Raw genomic sequence first — 18,406 nt, 5'->3', positions numbered from 1 at the left:
TCCAGTATCACCTAGCCCAACCATCCACCTACCACCAGTATTTCCCCACTCAAGGATGTCCCTCACTACATCATATAAACATTTATAGAACACCGCCAGGGAAAGTGACTCAACCACCACCGTGGGCAAAGATAATCATAGAATCACTAAGGCTGGAAAAGACCTCTAAGATCATCTAGTCCAACCAACCACCTACCACTAATACTGCCTACTAAATCATGTCCCTAAGCCATGCTGATGGCTGCAACCCAAGGACGCCCAAGGAGACATGCTGACGGAGGCATCCAGACTGCTGCCTGTTTTTGGAGGCACAAAACATGTTTATACAATGACCACTTTGTGACAGCTGGTGTTGTTTGGAATGTTGGTCTTGCTAAATTCTTTGCACTTCCCAGGCCCTTTCCATGGAGCACCAGGAAGCAGGATGGAATAATCGGGTACCATTTGCCAGCATCATCAGCAGAAACATCAGGAGGATGGCAATGCTATGACCTCAGTTCTATTTATGCCTCAGGTACACACGTCTGGCCGGCTCCGGCCCTCAGCTCTTCATATTTCTTCTGTTAACCATCTGGCAACTTTCAAAGTGCTGTCTGGAAGGTGTTTACTTCTGTGCACCCTAGAAAAACAGAGCTAGGCAGAATCCTCTTTTCATTGCAGACCTCAACTTTTCTACGTTTTGTCTTGGTCACAAGAGAAATCAAAGTACAAATCATTTTTAGGAACAAAGTCCCAGATTCTCCATCTGAAATTAGCTATAATGCTTTTTAACACTTCCAAGAAAAACAAAACATTTTGTTTCAAAATATTATCACATCAGATGACATTTTGTAACATTAGGGCATCATTTCTGAAATGATGTTTTAAAAACAAACAGAAAAAAAAAAAGCTACATCAAATTTGTGTTCTTCTGTGGAACAAAAAGATTTTAGTTGAGAAACCAAAACTTTACTGACGAAGATTACAGTGTGAAAGACTTCAGGCCAGTTCCAATAATGGCAATGAAGTAGAAGGATGGATAGCATGGACAGAGTGTTATTTCAGAGAAGAATTATAATAAAAATTCTTATATATCAACATTAAAAAACAAAACAGAACACCAGCTGGCAGCCTGTTTAACTGGAACAAAAAGAGTTTGGTAGCCTAACTATCAGAAAAGACTTAATCCAACTCTCTGTGGCCTGGTGTTAGTTAATGCACACTTTCCAAACTCTGCTGGTCTAAGGAAAAATCCTTCAGACTGCAGGCGTGGACCTTGCACCCCTTGCGAAGGTGATGTGGTCACATCCTCCACCCACTGCAGTGGCCCAGTGGTTATGAGCCTTAATGAGCTGATCTCCTCCTTCACAGAATATCAAGACAAATCAGTGTTAACATCTGACTTATTTTATTGCACTGCTACTTCAGCTTGAGTTAACAGACAGATTATAGAAGGAAGAGTCCCAAACTTATGGAAAGCAATAATAATTTTCCTGCTGCCTTCAAAGCTAAGTTCTCTATCAATAAAGCTAAGTTCTCCATCAATAAATTTTAAGGATTTACGGGCAAAAAACCTTAATGAGTTTCAAGAAGAACAATGTCCTTTTGAAGTCTTCATGTTCCCTTAGAATACATGCTGTTAAAATCTTGCCATCATCCATACAAAGGGTGGTAGGTACCAACTCAGCGGACTGTGAGCAGAAAGGGAAAGTTCTGTGCTGCGTGTACCAGCGGGTTCCAGTGTTCCCGTGCTCCCCTAGCTACTCATATACCAGGGATTTTTCTTCCTTCAAACGGTGACAATAAAATGATTACCCCTCCACAGTTTAGCATAATGGTTCAGAAATGCTCGTGGCATATTGCAGAGTTAAAGTGGAAATTATTAGGTAGCTCTTCTTTGTTATAATAATGATCACTCCACAAATAAAAGCTCTTCTCCCAAAGGTACTGCAAGGCACAAAATGCTAATTCTGAAGATTATGTGTGCGCTTTTATTAAATATTACTATGCCCTGTCTGTTTGAGGGCTTCACTGCTCTGATTGTTTTATGAGTGCCATGTTAATGTCAGCCCCATCTTGCTAGCAGCAGGCACACATTTTAGCTTTTGTATGAGAGTTGATCAAAGGCCGCGTGCTGAGGGAATTGCTGAGAAAACACGGACAAGCGATAAAAATCTAACAGATTAATTGGTTTAAATTTCATTTCAGAGCGTTGAACTTTGGCTCAGGACACTAATGCTACACTACCAGTCAGGGCCTAATTACCACATTTCCAATTTGCCTGTGAACAATGCTTGGAAGAGAGAATAATAACGGTCCTAATAATACTAATAACAATAATAACAAAGCAACAGCAATAACATCCCATAGCTTCTTCTACACGTTCAGCAACCAACTTGTGTGTAGGCAATTTGTATGAGGAGATCCCTCCTTCTGGGCACAGCTAGCTGCCTTAAACAGCAACTGGAGGAGCTGGGCATCTGAATTCATCAATTCAATGAGCTACTGGTACAAGTCCCCCCCATACTTAGATCCATAATGAGGGACCCACGTCTATAAACAGAGATAGCTTTTTATCCCCCGACAGAAGTGATCTATTCCACTGATAGAAAACAGAGGCAGGGGGAAAAAAAACATATTTACCACAAAGTTTATGGGTGGCCTTGGGATAGGGGTTAATTGAGCTCAGAGGTACATTTCCACCGAGGTGAATTAGTGGGATGCACAGCTATCAGCAGGGCTTTGGGACTGCTCTTCTTTAGCTTCTGAAATGTATTTGCACTATGATTAATATCCAGTTTGTGCTACTGACTGTAAGAATGACCTCGCCTGCAGTCTTTATCATGAAGTGTGGTTTCATTCTCCATTATTCCATAGATGAGGCTCTGACAACAGTTGCTGCATCACAACAGGATTTTAAATGATGGGGTACATGCTTTTATTTTTCTTCTCTTTGAGGGCATTGTGACATGCAAGGAAAGCTGCATAAAGCCAGTTAAAATTGGGATTCCAGAGAAATTTATAACTCATATTAGAGAAAGTACTGGAGTTAAATTTAATTCTCCTTTTTTTTTTTTTTTCCCTATTTTTTTTTCCCCTCGGATCAAACCTAATTCCAGGCTAACTAAATATATGAGCCACAGATTAAGCCACAGCTTATGGGTCTGATCCTGCAACCTGTTAACCACTTTCACCAAACTACCAATTTTCAGATCAAGACAAATCAGTATTAAGCACTCAAAACCACGACTTATTCAAGTTGTGTTTCAGCAAACCACTTAAGTGTTTATAAGCCCAGCTGAAGAACTTGGGGAATAAAAAACTGAATTTTTAAGGCAGTTGAGCAGTGCTCTGAGCAAAACTGTACAGAGCTATGTAACGAATATGGAAATGCGTTCTCCCATTTCATATGGATGTAGTAGTACAAACTGAGATTTCCACAGCTTTTCTGTATTGTCTAATCTACCCTCTGGTACCCCTGAAATCATATGGGGGTTGCACCTCTGGGCAGGGCAGTGCTCAAGAATGACTTGAGCCTAAATTCATTTCCCATGGCACCAGGAGCTGAAGGTGTACACTGGAGTACATCCGATGGACTCTTGTTGGAATGCTGAAGGTCTTTTTGATCAACACTGCTAGTTTGGCAAAGTGTGTTACTCCTTTAAAAGGAGAGAAAAACACACTTTCTCAAATTGTAGGTTTTACATGGGGGAGAAGGATTGTTCCATTTACCACCTTTTAATGTTGATTTCCCACTTGAGCAATTTTATTTTATCATGGGAAAAGGTGTTCTATTTTTTTGTTTTTTTCCAAGACTGAAAATTATCATTTTCCAAATTTTTTCAGTTTGATAAAGGGAACCAAATAAGCAAAGGAGGGCTTGAGCTTGCTTTTGGGGGGCTTGGTTTTGTAGTCTGATTTGGTTTTCTTCCGAAATAATTTTCTCGTTCCTATTAAGCAGGATTAGCTATCTTCTGCTGACTTACTTCAAGCACACTGAAAAAGAATGAACTCTACAAAGCCTGTATGCCAATGCAATGTTACCATGGCAAGTCCAGAGTGGAGCTGTACGCAGCACAAGCAACGAAAAGCAACTGAATTGAAGTTTACCAAACAGGTCTGTATGGGAGAAGTCCACAGAACTGACCCAAAGGGTTCGTCACGGGTGCTTCAGGGAAAGGGACTGTGGCAGTTTTTTTTTTACATACTGTACCAGAGCATTAAGACTTCATTCTTAAGCTAAACAATGCATTTGCTGTTTATCTTAATAAAGTGATGATCTTCCTGCTTTCCTTTTCCAAACCACAGCCTGCTCTCTCTCCTATTCTCTCCTGACAATAAGCAGCTGCTGGCAGGAAACAGGGTAACAGAGGTTTCCCCCTCAAGGAGATAACTCATGCAGCTTTATGCAATGCAGGCACGAGGATGTAATGCCCCACCACCCCCTCCTTATACCATCTTGATATTTGGGACTTTACGATTTGCAAGCTTTAAAGATTACAATGCTCTGCTGAAAATGGAAACCTCCCTCTGGTTTTGTGACGCCTGCACTGGGTGAAATCACTGAGCCAAAAATATATGCATGGTGCAATCCCTCCAGGTGGGGGGAAGGGAGGGAAGGTTGCCTTTGTTTCTGTTTTCAAGTAGTGAAACTAAAGGTATTGGTTGTGATCTTCTGCCTAACAGTTTGGATGCTCAGTTCCCATCAATGGGAATTGAAAATGTAAATTACCTGGTATAACATTCCACCTCCAATCAATACCTAAGCCACTGCCTCTTTTATCCTTGTTGATGCCTCAGCTAGCAAAGTTACATTTCACTGTGTCCTCTGTGTTTCTCTTTCCTTCAGAACATCCAAAGCTTTCAGTTGTTGACCATTGCCTGAAACATGATTGCATGGAAAAAGGAGGCAATCCTGAATAATGAGGAGTGCATTGCAAAAAAAAAAAAATACCCAAACCGCTCTGCGTTTTTACTTACTTAGAATCTTTCCATAAAAAATAATAACCGCAATCTCATATAATTGCAAGAGTTGCATGTTCATTCATTCTTTTCATGTCACAGAGGAAGTTTGAAGTTTATTTGTTTGGTTTTGACTTCTGGAGGTACTTCTTGCTTTCCAAAAATTAATAAAGCAGTGCGAGGTCTCAGCATCTCGCTGCCAGTCAGTAAAACTTGACCTCCAAAAGGAAATTCTGTCATGTTTGTTTGGCAAATAATAAATTCTGCAAGAAAAATGTACTGTTGTGAAAACATGTGAAAATTTCATTATTCAACGTATAGCTTCAGCCAAAATATATACATACATTAATAATATATATATATACACTTCTTATTGAAATACATATGCTACATCAAGAAGCCTAATAATTTTATTGTTGTTTTTTTTTTTTTTTTTTTTAATGGAGCGTTCTGACTTCTTATTTCAGAATAGGATTTGCATCTCAAAATTTATTGGAAAGGAAGAAAAAGAAATTTCAAGCCAAAATTTTTGCATTCATTATTTTTGCCCCCAAATTAGAAGACTATTACTCTGAATCGGCCACAAAGTGCCAGCTGTGGCTTGACTTGATCCTACTTAGCACTGAAGCAGCTCTTCAGCTCCAGGGCAGCCCTCCTGTTATCTTGGGCAGTGTGGCTGTGCCAGGGACATGCACACACTGGATCAGAAAGAGAAATAGAGCACCCAAAAATATCACATAGGGCACACAAAACCTTAGAAGTGCTTCCATCTCCACAACTGGCAAAAGACCTACGTGCCAACTAGATGAGTGCTGCAGCATACATTCTTCCATCAGGGATGGGTGGGCATGCTTTGTCCCCACAGAATACTTCACAACAGGCTCCCAAGTTAATGCACTTCATTTCCACCCAAGGTACAGGGAAGCCACTCACAAAGGGTCAGGAGCAACATTTGTTTCTAAAAGACAGGACAGTGAGAGCACGTAGGGCACTATGGCAGGATATATATGCAGAGGATTGCAGTGCTTTATATGAAAGTTTGCTTTAAAAGCTGCATTAGTGAAACCGTGAAAAAATCCTATATCCCTTGTTTCACTTTCAACTGCTTCCTATTGATTTATCTTCCACTGATAAAGTTACAGGGCCCTACTAAGCCAATATGACTATTTTAAAAAACAATAAGCATGTCCAGAAAGGAGACTGCATCTGTTTAAGTGCACTAAAGTTTAAAAATAATTGCGCTGATTCAATTCCTGGGTGAGAATGAAGCCAACCTTGCAAATGGAAGCCCAAAATGCGTAAAATAAGTCAGCCTTAAAAGTATGTCAAAACAAACATCACTGCATAGCTCGCATACCCCAAACCTACTGACTGCCTGGTCCCTCAGTGCTGCTCACTGGGGTCCTGAACCAGAAAAGCCTTTTATAGGATGGGACCCAGCATTTGCTTAACCTGAGCCCTCTGGCTTACTGTTTTGCTGCATTCTTAACCTACAGAAAGGCAGGTGGGCAGTATTTCTAAATTCATGTTTTATTTCATCATTACTTTGGATTAATTCCCTCTGTTTTCTGATGATGCGGAGTGGAATTCAGGGTGATATCATGCAAACTGAGGAAAAAAATTCTTCCTCATCTTCCTTAATAAAACCGTAAATCTCTCACAGTAAATCTTTCCAGAGGCAACATACGGGATTAGATAAAAGCTCCCAGGTCACAACATCTAGTCCCTGAAAGGTGTAACAGTCCCAGCATCCTGAGTGCCACAGCAGCAAGTCTCAGTGTTCAGAGGCACAGAGGAATCTTATGGCCACACTGGCAAGATTTAGCCAAAGATGCTCTGTAATACATAGAAATTATCGTAAATGAAACAGAGTTCCACCTAAATCAAAACTGTCACTACCCCAAACTAAATATTAATACTGATTAAACCTAAATCTAACCCCAAAATCAGCCACAAGCCTCCCGCTGTATTACATAGCACAACAGTAAGAGGTTCATTAAGAGAGATTCTACAACTAATAATTTATTTCATCTGGATAAAAATAGGAGCTCGGACTAAAATTAGTTTCTAGCTGTAGTCTCTTTGTTCAGCAGAACTGAGAAAGTCTGCCCACAACAGAGGCCCTGCAGTAATGGACTTTCAGAAACAGAATAGCGAATGCAGAAATGCAAAGCAGTTGTGGCAGAGACAAGGAATGTCTGTAATCCAGTTACTCCAAGGAAAATTCAAGTACCTTAAGAGTTCTTATTCCCTGCCTGATTTCTCTCACAATCACAGGCTGCTCCATGATGCAATTTTCTGGAGCCTGAAAATCATAAAGTAAATATGAACAAGTCTAGTGGAAAATCTCTGACGCTAATCTTGGCCTGCGTGGTATTTTTAACAGGCACTGAATGTGTGTGCCGGATTATCCAGATGGCCATACAGGAATCATCCTGATAGGATTAAACCTTTGTGCTGAACTCTGCTCCATCTGTTCTCAGAGGTTTGCCTACCACTCTCAGAATACGAATGTTCAGCCTATGTCAGCACCGTGGCTGGAAGAGCCTCTTAGCACACACCCACATGTGTATGCACACATATCCTCGAGTACATGATTAGTAATGTGAGATGAAGTTAGTCTGAAGCCTACCGCTAAAGAAACATATTGGTTTTATTATTCGTTTGAAGAGCAAAGTATGCAGCATCTAAATTCAAAGAAAAAAAGCACTTCTGTTGTTGTTCTGGGACTTGTTCAATTCATTAAACCATAATACTGCCATAAATTTATAGATGAAGGCATGACTAAATGTAAAGCAGCAAGGCTCTTCATCTTTGAAATCTATTAGCGTGTGAGAATGTATGACACAACTGCACTTTGAAGATATCATGGTTAAATATTCCAGATAAAAAACAGCAACAACAAAACACATGCATGCACACAGCGCTGGTAGCTGTTATGTGTGTCCCGATCCAGTCACAGGCCAAGAACAAAAAAGTAATAATCAGTCCCAGTACAAGGAAAGCTTATTCCCATTAATGTTGCTTTCTGCTTTTATTATCTATTAATGACAGTCTACTGCATTCATTATTGCAGCCTGCCAGATGCAGCAAAGATCCATATTCATCATGTGCAGAAATTGCGCTTGGGCTGTCTCAGTGATGGGTTACACAGGCTTGCCAGCAGAGACCCACATCCTACAGAGGGGTTTCCAGGCCGCGAGGCAGGGGAAAAGGTAGGGAATGTGGCGATGCTAGAAGAAAAGCATCCTAGTGATCCAAAGGCTTCAGCACATTGCTGTCCTGGCCAAAAACATTCTACAAACTAATGATTACCTGGGGTGGGAAACAAAGTTGTTTGATCAATACTTGTTATTATTCTTGTTATTTGGGAGGTTTATTTCAGGAATGCAATATAGTGCTCAGCCCATGTTTGTGATTGCAGCGGGACAGTGATGGAGATAAGGTAACATACACCCAATTTCAAGCAGAATCCTCACCTGCCCTGCAAAGACTGAGACCCCCTCTGTTCTCTGTGCTGTGCTGAATGCAGGGTCAAGCATCCCCTCCCAGCCATTTCGGCTTTACTTGCAAAAACACCGGCATAAAAATATATTTATAGTTCATAGTATCTGTCCAGCAATGACACTACATAAAACCAGCACGCTGAAAATCTGAGGAGTGAATACTTTGGACTCCAGCCTACAAATGCTTAGAGAAGTTGTTCTTTCAATGTGTCTGATAAAGTCATTCCATGTTTATTTATTTCGGGCCATATTCAGGCCTCCTACTTCAGGCATTGCACCATGTGTAAAGTCAGACTGCAGCTCCAGCTGAGTGAGTCAGGCTGCCTAAATTAGCATCCTCTTTCCGTTATATGATGAGCAGAAACAGGGAGAAATCTCTGGATGCCTGGAGACCTGGGAGCTCCTTCTTGGCTCCCAAAAGTACTGAGGGACCTCAGCCTAGGTAGGAAGCAGACAGAAGTAGCCCTGTAAGAAACACTATGAAATACTTGGCAGTTGATACTGAACTTTCCAGTGGACACCTCTGTCTGCCTCAATGCACAGCTGGATGAGAAGGCAGCACCTACAGATCCTTCAAGGTCCTAACTCCAGGAAGGTTTCCTGCTGCATGAGATATTTCTCCCCAGTGGACTCCTAACAAGTCACTTTGCCACAAAAGGTCAAACCTCATTAGATATTATATTTTGCCTCCTCAAAGAGCCCCAGAAGACGAGTGATGCTCTCACCTGAATGCACTGAGGCAAAACACAGTGACCTCAAACCCCAACCTGCAAACTGAAGCCACAGTTTGAAAGACTAGCAGCACTGTGGTCAGTCCTGCAGTTTACCTCAGAGTTCTGGTCTTCTCTCTCAGCAAAGATCAGATAACACCAAGCCTACGAATTCCATATGCAAGTCTAGGTTTTCAGCAAACAGCAATGTGAGCTGTACTTGCAGTCCTCTACAGCAGGGGAGATCCAGCATGTCTCCTGCCTTTGCACAGCACAAACTGGGACCTCTGTGGGAAACACATATTGCTTCGGCATGGAGTATAAAAGCTCTGGGAAAGTTCCCCAAAAGCCATAATGATAAGGTATTAACCAAACAAAATTAATTCTGAGTTTCCTTCTACTTCTATTGCTAATAGACACTTGAGTAATAATACACTAAAAAGTACATGGATTCCTGCATTATTTGGGATCAGGTTCTTGGAAGCATTCAGCTATCCAGTGGTTTCAAGACCACTAAACTCCTAAACGAAGCTTTAGGCACCTCAGTGCTTTGGAACTTTGGCTTTGTGTCCAAGAAATTTGCAGAAGATTGCTTTGGGGTATCTACATTTTGGGTTGACCATCTGACCTGCAAAATCAGAAGGTCAGGAGGTTCTAAGCACTCACTTTATAAAGGTCATATCTTGTTGAGCATCTCAGTGCCTTCCTGCACCTTAACTTTCAGGCCTAAACGCTTAAAGTACTTTCGAGAAATAGATTCAAAATTGAATACTTTAGACGAGTTTTTCATAAACCTCTTTCTTGATCTCTTTAATAATCTTTTTAATCCTAACTCTACCCACTTCACTCAATGAGGTCATAAACCAACACTGCTTATATTACAGTCACTTTCACACTAAAGATTTGTTTTGTCACAAAGAGAACTATAAATTCATGGAACGAAGGTGGGAAGCAGAAAGGACTAATTGTGACACACAAAGCTTTCTGGTTATGCTCAGCAAACAGCTTGGGCTGAGATTTTTCAAAACCAGGTTATGAAGTTGTACCACTGGCTTTAATGAAAGCACACTTTCCCCAGTGCTATGCAGTCCTGAAAATCTTGTATTCTGGATTTAGGCCAAACACACTCCATTCCAATATTAATTATTAGCAGCTTATTTGTATTCTTTATTACTAACATTAATAATTTTCAGATGGCAATTCAGATTAGAATAACCATTCCAAACAACCCACTGTGGTGGGTTCCATTTTGTGCTACATTTTCCTAGTTTACACTATTAAATCATTTCCTTGTAAGCAGAGAAGCTTTGTCAAACACTCATTTTGCTGGGGAAACACTCAGCAGGCACCCTGAGACCAACAGTAATAGAGAGACATAAATGCTCACACTGCTCTTCTCTTGGTTCTGTGAGAAAACAACCTGAGATGCAAAATTACTGAGTTCATTATTTGTGAAGTTATCAAATTAGAACATTCAACATTACATTTGGGCGGGAATCCTTAAATTGCCAGCACTCAGCTGGTTGTTATCTCTGGGCATAACGATAACAGAGACTTTTCATAAGCACTGATTGCTTTGGTCTGTTCAAATACTGGGGTCCAGATATCTGCACCATTCTTTGATAACTGTGACCTTTGTCAACATATTCAGATGAATTCTCAAAAAATCACTGGCTCTTGGCCTTCTTGTACAAATCACAGTTCACAAAATCCTCTCCATTGTATTCTGCCCATATCAGTAAGGGAGTGGAGTGAAAAAGTATCTCCCCTCAATATAACAACAAAGATATCCCATAATAAAACAGTTAAGGTAGAGGAATTTGCTTAGAAATAATATCAACCCTATTACAATAACTTAATATCTTGTCATTTACTCGTGCACGTTTTGGAAAGTTAGAAAAATAACGTTTGGTAAAACTTCACCTCCGTACAGTGTAACATCTAGCAAACGTTTCTATAATCCTAATAGCATTCTTCTCCCCTATGAAGCCATTGTTTTAGTGACACCGTGGTCAGCAAAGCAAATTGAAATGTCATGAGCACTCATTATCTATGAATATTCATTGCCTATTTGGGTGCTACTGAACGTCCTCCTCTATTGGTAGCTGTGCAGTTTCTGCCAAACAGAGCAGCTAAGGTTTTTCTACATGCATTCTGTACTCCGATTCCTCCGAGGCCCGGACAAAAAACTTAAACCCTCAGAAATTGTTTGGTTCAGCTCTCCAAATAAGAGCCAACTCTCCTGGTGGTTGGAAAACTTCCATCTGAACTTCTCTCCCTTATCTGCTGTAACAAAATACAGATATTTTTATACAAATCTCTTTCAAATTTTAATGCCAGTCCTTCCCCCCCCTTCCACCCCACTGTTTTTGTTTTTTGTTTTTTTTTTTAAATTTTGGGAGCGCAGCTCTGAAAGCTCCTCTGGAAAATTCACAAAAAGCATTCTGTCTTCATCTAGGTACTATTTTTCATGAATTCGTGACAATCTCATAACTGTAGAGGGTAACAACATATCACAGCATGACATCATTTAGATATTCTTGGAGAAGGGCTGGTTTCTTTTTCATGCATTGGAGAAGTATTAAGGGCAGCTGCTTATGGGTAGAAACTGCAACACCTTATCTTTTTAAAATCCAGGTGTCTCTAACTTCCATAGTAATTTATTTTTTATTTTTTTTTCTTTTTCCATTAGATGTGACGCTACATCCCTGGTACGTGACTGTCAAGTAGGAATCCTTTCTAACTGAGGCAATTTGGAGTACCCAAACCTGCCTATTCAGGAAGCATTACTATGGCCATTATGTAAAAACAACTCTTTCAAATGGCTAAAATATTTCAGATGGTCTCTCTTAAGTCTCCTGTGCCACAGCAGCAGCAGCATCCATATTATGAGATTATGTTTAAATAATGAAAATATTCACAAGCTCAAATCTCCAACTTCACAAAAGACTTAAAGCCTAATGGCAAAACTGAAATTCTGGACTCTCCATGTACAAACCAATCATTAAAAATCTGCTTCTGGAAGATTATTTGTCTTGTTTTCATTTATCCTCAAACTAAAAATATATTTTGGAACATCAAAATTGCTGCCACCAGATAGTCTAAACTTTTAAGCATCTCTCTTCAACGCCTGATTTATGACACAAACACATAGAAGGTTTTCTGCTTTCTCTTTGATGCAACTGGCTAGGAGGAGGGCAGTTCCATCCACCCACCAGTTCTTGTGAAATTCTCAGTAACTTCCAAAGAGGAAGCAGGGGCACAGGGCCTGCAGGCAGCAACACTGCTCTGGAGAAGATTGCAAAAATTCGTCAGAACAATTCAGTGGGGTACAATGTGGTTAACACGTTTTGGAGCTGTGTGAATCAGAGCTCTGCTGTGTTTTGCTAACCTGATGGACTGCGTTTTCACTCCGCAGGGACCGCTGTGATCACACAGCCTGGGATCCCGTACAGCATCAGCCAGAGAGCCTCACCCCACAAATCCTAAGTGAGCAATTGCACAAGCCCATAACCATTCCCTGAACTGATATATACCATTTAGGAAGAGACTGGTCTTGACTTCATACCTGCAAACTGCATAGAATCTGCCACAGCTTTGGCAACTTATTTCACTGATCCATAGTGCTAAAATCTTGTTGAGACCATATTTGAGTCTTTATTTCTCTACCAATTCTTTAAAGTGTAGCACCTTATCTTTCTGGTTATGTTTTGTCTCTTCAGGGGGACTCTAGCTCCAACTGAGTACACACACTGGACTAATCCACCCCTCATGTGTTCACTTATATTAGAAACATGCAGTAAGACCACAGGGCAGTGAAGAGGTTAATATTATACATTCAGTGAGGTCAAGCTCCAAGAACACATAACAAGCCATTATGTAAAAAATTGCCTGAATTTATGAGTCACTGCATTTATGAAGGAACCGATATGAGAAAGACAACTTGGCAAAAGTGAAGAAAATTATTTCCAGCTTGAAGTTTTGAAATCCTTCAGTATATCAAGGCTCACTTGCTGTTATTACTATCCATGTTGTGCAATGTTCTGAAAGTCACATTTTTTCCCCCTGTGTACACATTGAGATGTCCAACAACCCAAGGTATTCCTCCCTCATAGAAAATAAATTAGAAAGCAAACATATCGCAGAATAACAGACAAGATCCCCTCAAGAAGAGTGGTAGAATCCTAATATTTTTTTTTCAATATTTTCCTTCTAAATAATAAATCAAGCCAACTGCATTTCTCTACGTGGAATGATATCGTGCAGAAAAAGCCTGTGTGTTTATATTTTTCAGATAATCACAAAAACACTCCTAAGTGAGGCAGTAAGATTTAACAGGTGCCTCCATCCATAGATGCAATGAGGCAAAATGAAAGTTCCTTTGTTTAAGCTTGGCCGGTTTGTGAATGCAGTATCCCTAACTTTGATTAAGAAGTTGAACCTACACCATCTGAGTGGTAAAATGTAATAAATTTTGCAGATTAACCCTCTTTCTCAACTTCTTAATATTTTTGCCTTCAGTCAGTATTGTCTCATATTAACAATTCAATCAAGCATGGACACATGCAACACTAAGGGATTCAAGCTTAAATCGAAATAGAAGATCAGGAAAAAAACTTTCTTTTTTAATGAGCTGAATAGAAAAATATATAGTCAACTTAGAACACAGATTTTTTTTTCTTTCAGATGTAAAGATTTAGTGGCAAATTTGAGCATGCGCCTCTTATATTATCTCAGATTGCCAGAGTGGGCAAGATTGGCAAGAAAAGCTCCATAAATGCCCCACTGCTGAGGAAAGGGTTTATCCAATGTACCCAGCAGAAGCACAGCAACTACTGTTCTTCATTACCTGTACATTTTGCACCTGCAGATAGCAAACAGTGTCTGAATCATTCATTACTATCATGAACTGAAACAACATAGTGAAAGCTTGGTGGCCTCACATGCCATAATACACAGACCAAATAATGCAGCCATTATTTCCACAAGGCAGCGACCAATAATGGGTTTGTTATATATTGATCTATTTCAGATAGACATGGATAGATTTATACGTATTGCATGCTAAAACAGTGGCAGGATGTTGCTTTAGAAATCATGGTTGTCTTTGCTTCCATCAGCAAGGTGATCACATCTCATTGTTTTTTCCTATTTCTACCTTGAATCTTTCCTCTTTTCCTGCTGTCGAGCTAACTCAGAGCCAAACCACCAGCAAACCCCATCACACCCAGTTCTTCAGTGCTCTCCTACAGAGGAAGAGGAGGAAGGGAAAAAAAGAAGAAAAAAAAAAAAAGAAAGAAATCAAACTGTCCCTTTAAAATAACAAGCATTTAAGCTGCTTGTCAGTCATCTTCCTGACAAGGCCACTTGAATGTATTCAGGAATATTTGCATAAATGCTCACAGCGAGTTCACTGTGGCAGCTAGCGCTAATGGTACATAAAGTAATTTAGTCACTTTTCTTAGGCATCCTGTCAGGGTGATAAGCACCCCCTTCTTTGCCTTGTTGCATATTAGATCATTAGATAATAAAGTGTTAGAGCATGCAAACTGACAGGGTCTCAGGGACTATCATTTTTCGAGGGCACTGCATTCTGCCAGCGAGGAAAAATAATAGAGAAACTGATGCTGCAATTGTCTTTACATTCTTGTAGAGTCATTGAAAGATTTGGGGGAAAAAGAATTTGTTCTTTGTGGTGATAAGAGAGTTTTAACTGAAAACTTTGCAGACATCTGCAGTGGTGGACTTCATGCTGGTAACCTTGAAAAGGGTTATTGCAAACCCTGTCAGAATTGCCCCTTCCATAAGCTAGTCACTTAAATTGCACTGGAAAGGTTTTCCCTTTAAAATTGACACCCTGGAACGAACTACAGACTGAAACATATTCTAATGGTTGAGGCTGTTGGCTCTTCTCTATACATCTTACTATATGTGCACAATTTATAAAGGTCAACCACACCAGTCTTCTGGTTTACCAAAAACATAAAACAAGTGAGGATCCAACTATTTGTGAATGAAAAAGTGATAATTACAAAAACCACAAGATTGCTGTGGCTTACCCTATTTATACCACACAGAGATGTATGAAATAATTGGCCTGTGCCAGCTATTACTCTTCAAAGATATAGAGACATGCTAGAAAAAGGAACTTTACTGCCTGGCAAGGAAGATATAAATAGAGATGTGTTGGATGTCCCAAAAATAATCCAGGCTACCTGCTAATGAAATGGTAAGAACCCAAATGTGGAGATACCAGGCCCCTGAGCAGCTCAGCAAGTAAAGCTTCCTTTCTAGACTTTTGGGATCCAAAGTCTTTTTTTGGTGTCACATAAACTGCAACTCCATATTTAAGAGCAGTATGTCCCACTACAGCTTTGTAAGGAAAAATAAGCTGGCTATCACCAACCAAAACAGGCAGCCAGCACATTTTCATACATTCTCTCTCCCCTTTCCCAGACTTGGTGCTCTCAAAGTCAGGCATTCATCACTTTTGTGATCAGATATTTGATTTAAGAAGTCAAATATCTAGAAAAGTACACATTTGGTCAAGGACATACCAGAGTTAAACACCAGCATTTCAAAACCTACAATCAGAAGTTGCTCAGCAAAGCAGCAAACCAGAGACAAACAAGCCACGACTCTGGTCGTTTCCAGAATTTACAAATTCTGTTCGGGGCAATCTGCCCTCCCCTCAGAGAGGCAGGAAACTGGAAAGAGCAAAGACAAACAAGCTGTCTCTTCTACTTACACTCGAAGATATTATTCAAGATAAAAATTGCAAAACTGAGGATAAGAATACACTTAGTGACTCAAAACTAAAAATTGATTTCAGTGAAGGAAACTCTCATCTGTTCCAACAGGTCTAAAGTTCTTGGTGGTTGCCCAAAATTCAACAACATTAAGCCCAGTTGAGACTTTTCCCACTTTTTCCTCATTCAGTTAAGTGTTTTAGACTTTCAATAGTGACATTTAAAACACTTATTGGATTTCTTTTTCTTCTTTTCTTTTTTTTTTTTCCTCATCTCTTGGATACAAATATGCATAGAATTCCTGGAGAACTGGATTGAAGGATTTAGTTTAAAACGAAAGGCTACACCAACCCTTTGGGGAAAGTGTAATTTTGTAGGATGGAGGTTGCATTCAAAAGTAAGAATTTATTAGTGGTGGCTTTATGAGGTTGCTTGAGAGGTGCCTGAGAAACTAGATTAGAAAAATCACCTTTCCCAAAATGTACATATGGAGATAGTTTGCAGATGTTGGCTTTTAATAGTAGCAAGGTATCCAGAGTTTTTGTAACTATGCAAGCAGAGTATCGTCTTGTTTCTTTCCCCCCCCCCCCCTTCTTTTTTGCTGATAGAATCCTTCAGGTAAATAGGAGAGGGAAGAAGGGAGATGTAAGTTGGGATTTTATGATACCATGCATAGAAACACGAACATTCACAAGTATGAGAAATTAAGTATTGTGTTGACCAAACTCATACACTGAGAGGACTGCAAGGGAGAAAAGAGATCGCCACTCTAGTGGGAATAAGTGAAAAATAAGAGGTTTTTGAAAGGCTAGACTTAATGGAAGGATTACAAAGTTGAGTGCAGCAAAGTTTCTTTTCATAATGTTCTGCCTCTTGCTAATTAATAAAGACAGAGTTCGAACATTCTTTGTAAAAATTCAGCACAAATTATGACAGTGGTTTGTTTATTAAATTAGGTTGTTGGCAGCATGAAAAAAAAATTCTATAACATGAATTATAGCTGAAAATGGCTCATAGCCTACATAAAAAGTTAGAGCTAAATAAATACAGATGTAACTTATGTTTATATAATGAGAAACGCTGCTGAGCTAAGAATTTTAGGTTGGTAAGTGTGAATTACAGACCTGATTCTGCAAACACTTATCAATACCCTCAACTTTACTGACACAAGAAGCCTCATTGATCCCAACAGGACCATATGTGCACATAATCTTAAATATATGCATAAGTACTTGCAGGACTGATGCCTGAAAGCATGAATAGAATAGAAAGCTATTTCCACAGGAATCCACTGAGTAGTAGAAACTCTCACATTTACCCATTTCTTGCTATTAATAATTTCTTTTAACATGTCTACTGACTGTTTTGCTGAGTGGCATTCCCTTTCCTGGAGAAAATTTTATCTGCTTTCTTCAAACTCTGGAAAAATCTATTTAATTATTCATCAGATCCTTGGCAAATATTTGTGGAACAAACCAGCATAAAAGGACCAGTGGCTTCTACACTCAACTTCAATAGAAACCCCCATCTCCTAGAGGGCGCAAGCACCTATTGAATTAGGATTACAAACAGCTCTGAAGACAAAGAAATATTCTTCCAAGCTGGAACAGGGAGAGAGGAGTGAAATGCCCTTTGGTGTTAGAGCCTTTCATTTGTCTGGCTGGGGGGTAGGCTGTTTTGCTTTGTTGAGGGGTGGAGAGTTGCTTGTTTTTTTTGTTCTTGTTGAGTAGCTTTTTTGTGTTTTGGGTTTTTTTTTTATGGGGGGGGTTGTTTTTTTGTTGTTTTTTTTTTGTTTTGTTTTTTCCCACAGCAGTCATCAACTTTGAGGACAAAGAGCAAAACAAAATGTTAATGAAACCCAGATTTTTCAAAGAGCATTCACACTCAACAATTCCCATTTTAAGCACCTACAGTAAGCAGCAGATATTATCTTCCAGGACCAGTTGATCTTATGGAAAAGATTACAGTTTCCCAGGCTGCTTCCAGCCACATTGCCCCCTTTCCACCCTTGCTGGTGCTCACTGTGCTTTCAGAAAAGCCAGCCAAATTGCCTTGCGCCACTTCTTCAACTTTTTCAGCAAAACAAGCCAGACTGGCAAAGAAACAACAGTTGAAACTGTTTAAGAGAGATGAACTTCTTCAGATTGAAGGAGGCTAAAGAGCAATCAGACTATCATCTAGGCTGGTACATCTATGGTAGAGAATAGCCTCCAGCACAGAGGAAAGACCAGCAGCTGTGGCATGCAGGGAACAAGAACTGTCTCAGCTGGCACAGTTGGAGCCAAAAGAGAAGACTTGTCCATGGTTTGAGTAAGCCTTCCAAATGGCCTCTGCTTTAATTTACAACAATTCAGAGGAACAACTGGATCTCCGAAAGAGTTCTGCAGTCTATAGGAATGAGTAATCCAATCCCAAATTTGGGTGCTGAGCACTTCAGAAATAATGTAACATCCGTTGCATGCACAGTCAGAAACCAAACTAATTTAGAAAAGGTCAATTT

General features: G+C 39.9%; 1 protein-coding gene across 9 annotated transcripts in view; it reads right to left on the bottom strand.

Annotated features, from left to right (window-relative positions):
- EBF1 (EBF transcription factor 1) overlaps window positions 1-18,406 on the bottom strand; it is a 260,212-nt gene that overhangs the window by 71,336 nt on the left and 170,470 nt on the right. The gene's annotated exons all lie outside the window — the stretch shown is intronic.

The sequence above is a fragment of the Meleagris gallopavo genome, chromosome 15 (assembly GCF_905368555.1).
Source record: "Meleagris gallopavo chromosome 15, MGAL_WU_HG_1.1, whole genome shotgun sequence".
NCBI classification, from domain to species: domain Eukaryota; kingdom Metazoa; phylum Chordata; class Aves; order Galliformes; family Phasianidae; genus Meleagris; species Meleagris gallopavo.
This window is presented reverse-complemented; position numbering and strand designations above follow the sequence as displayed.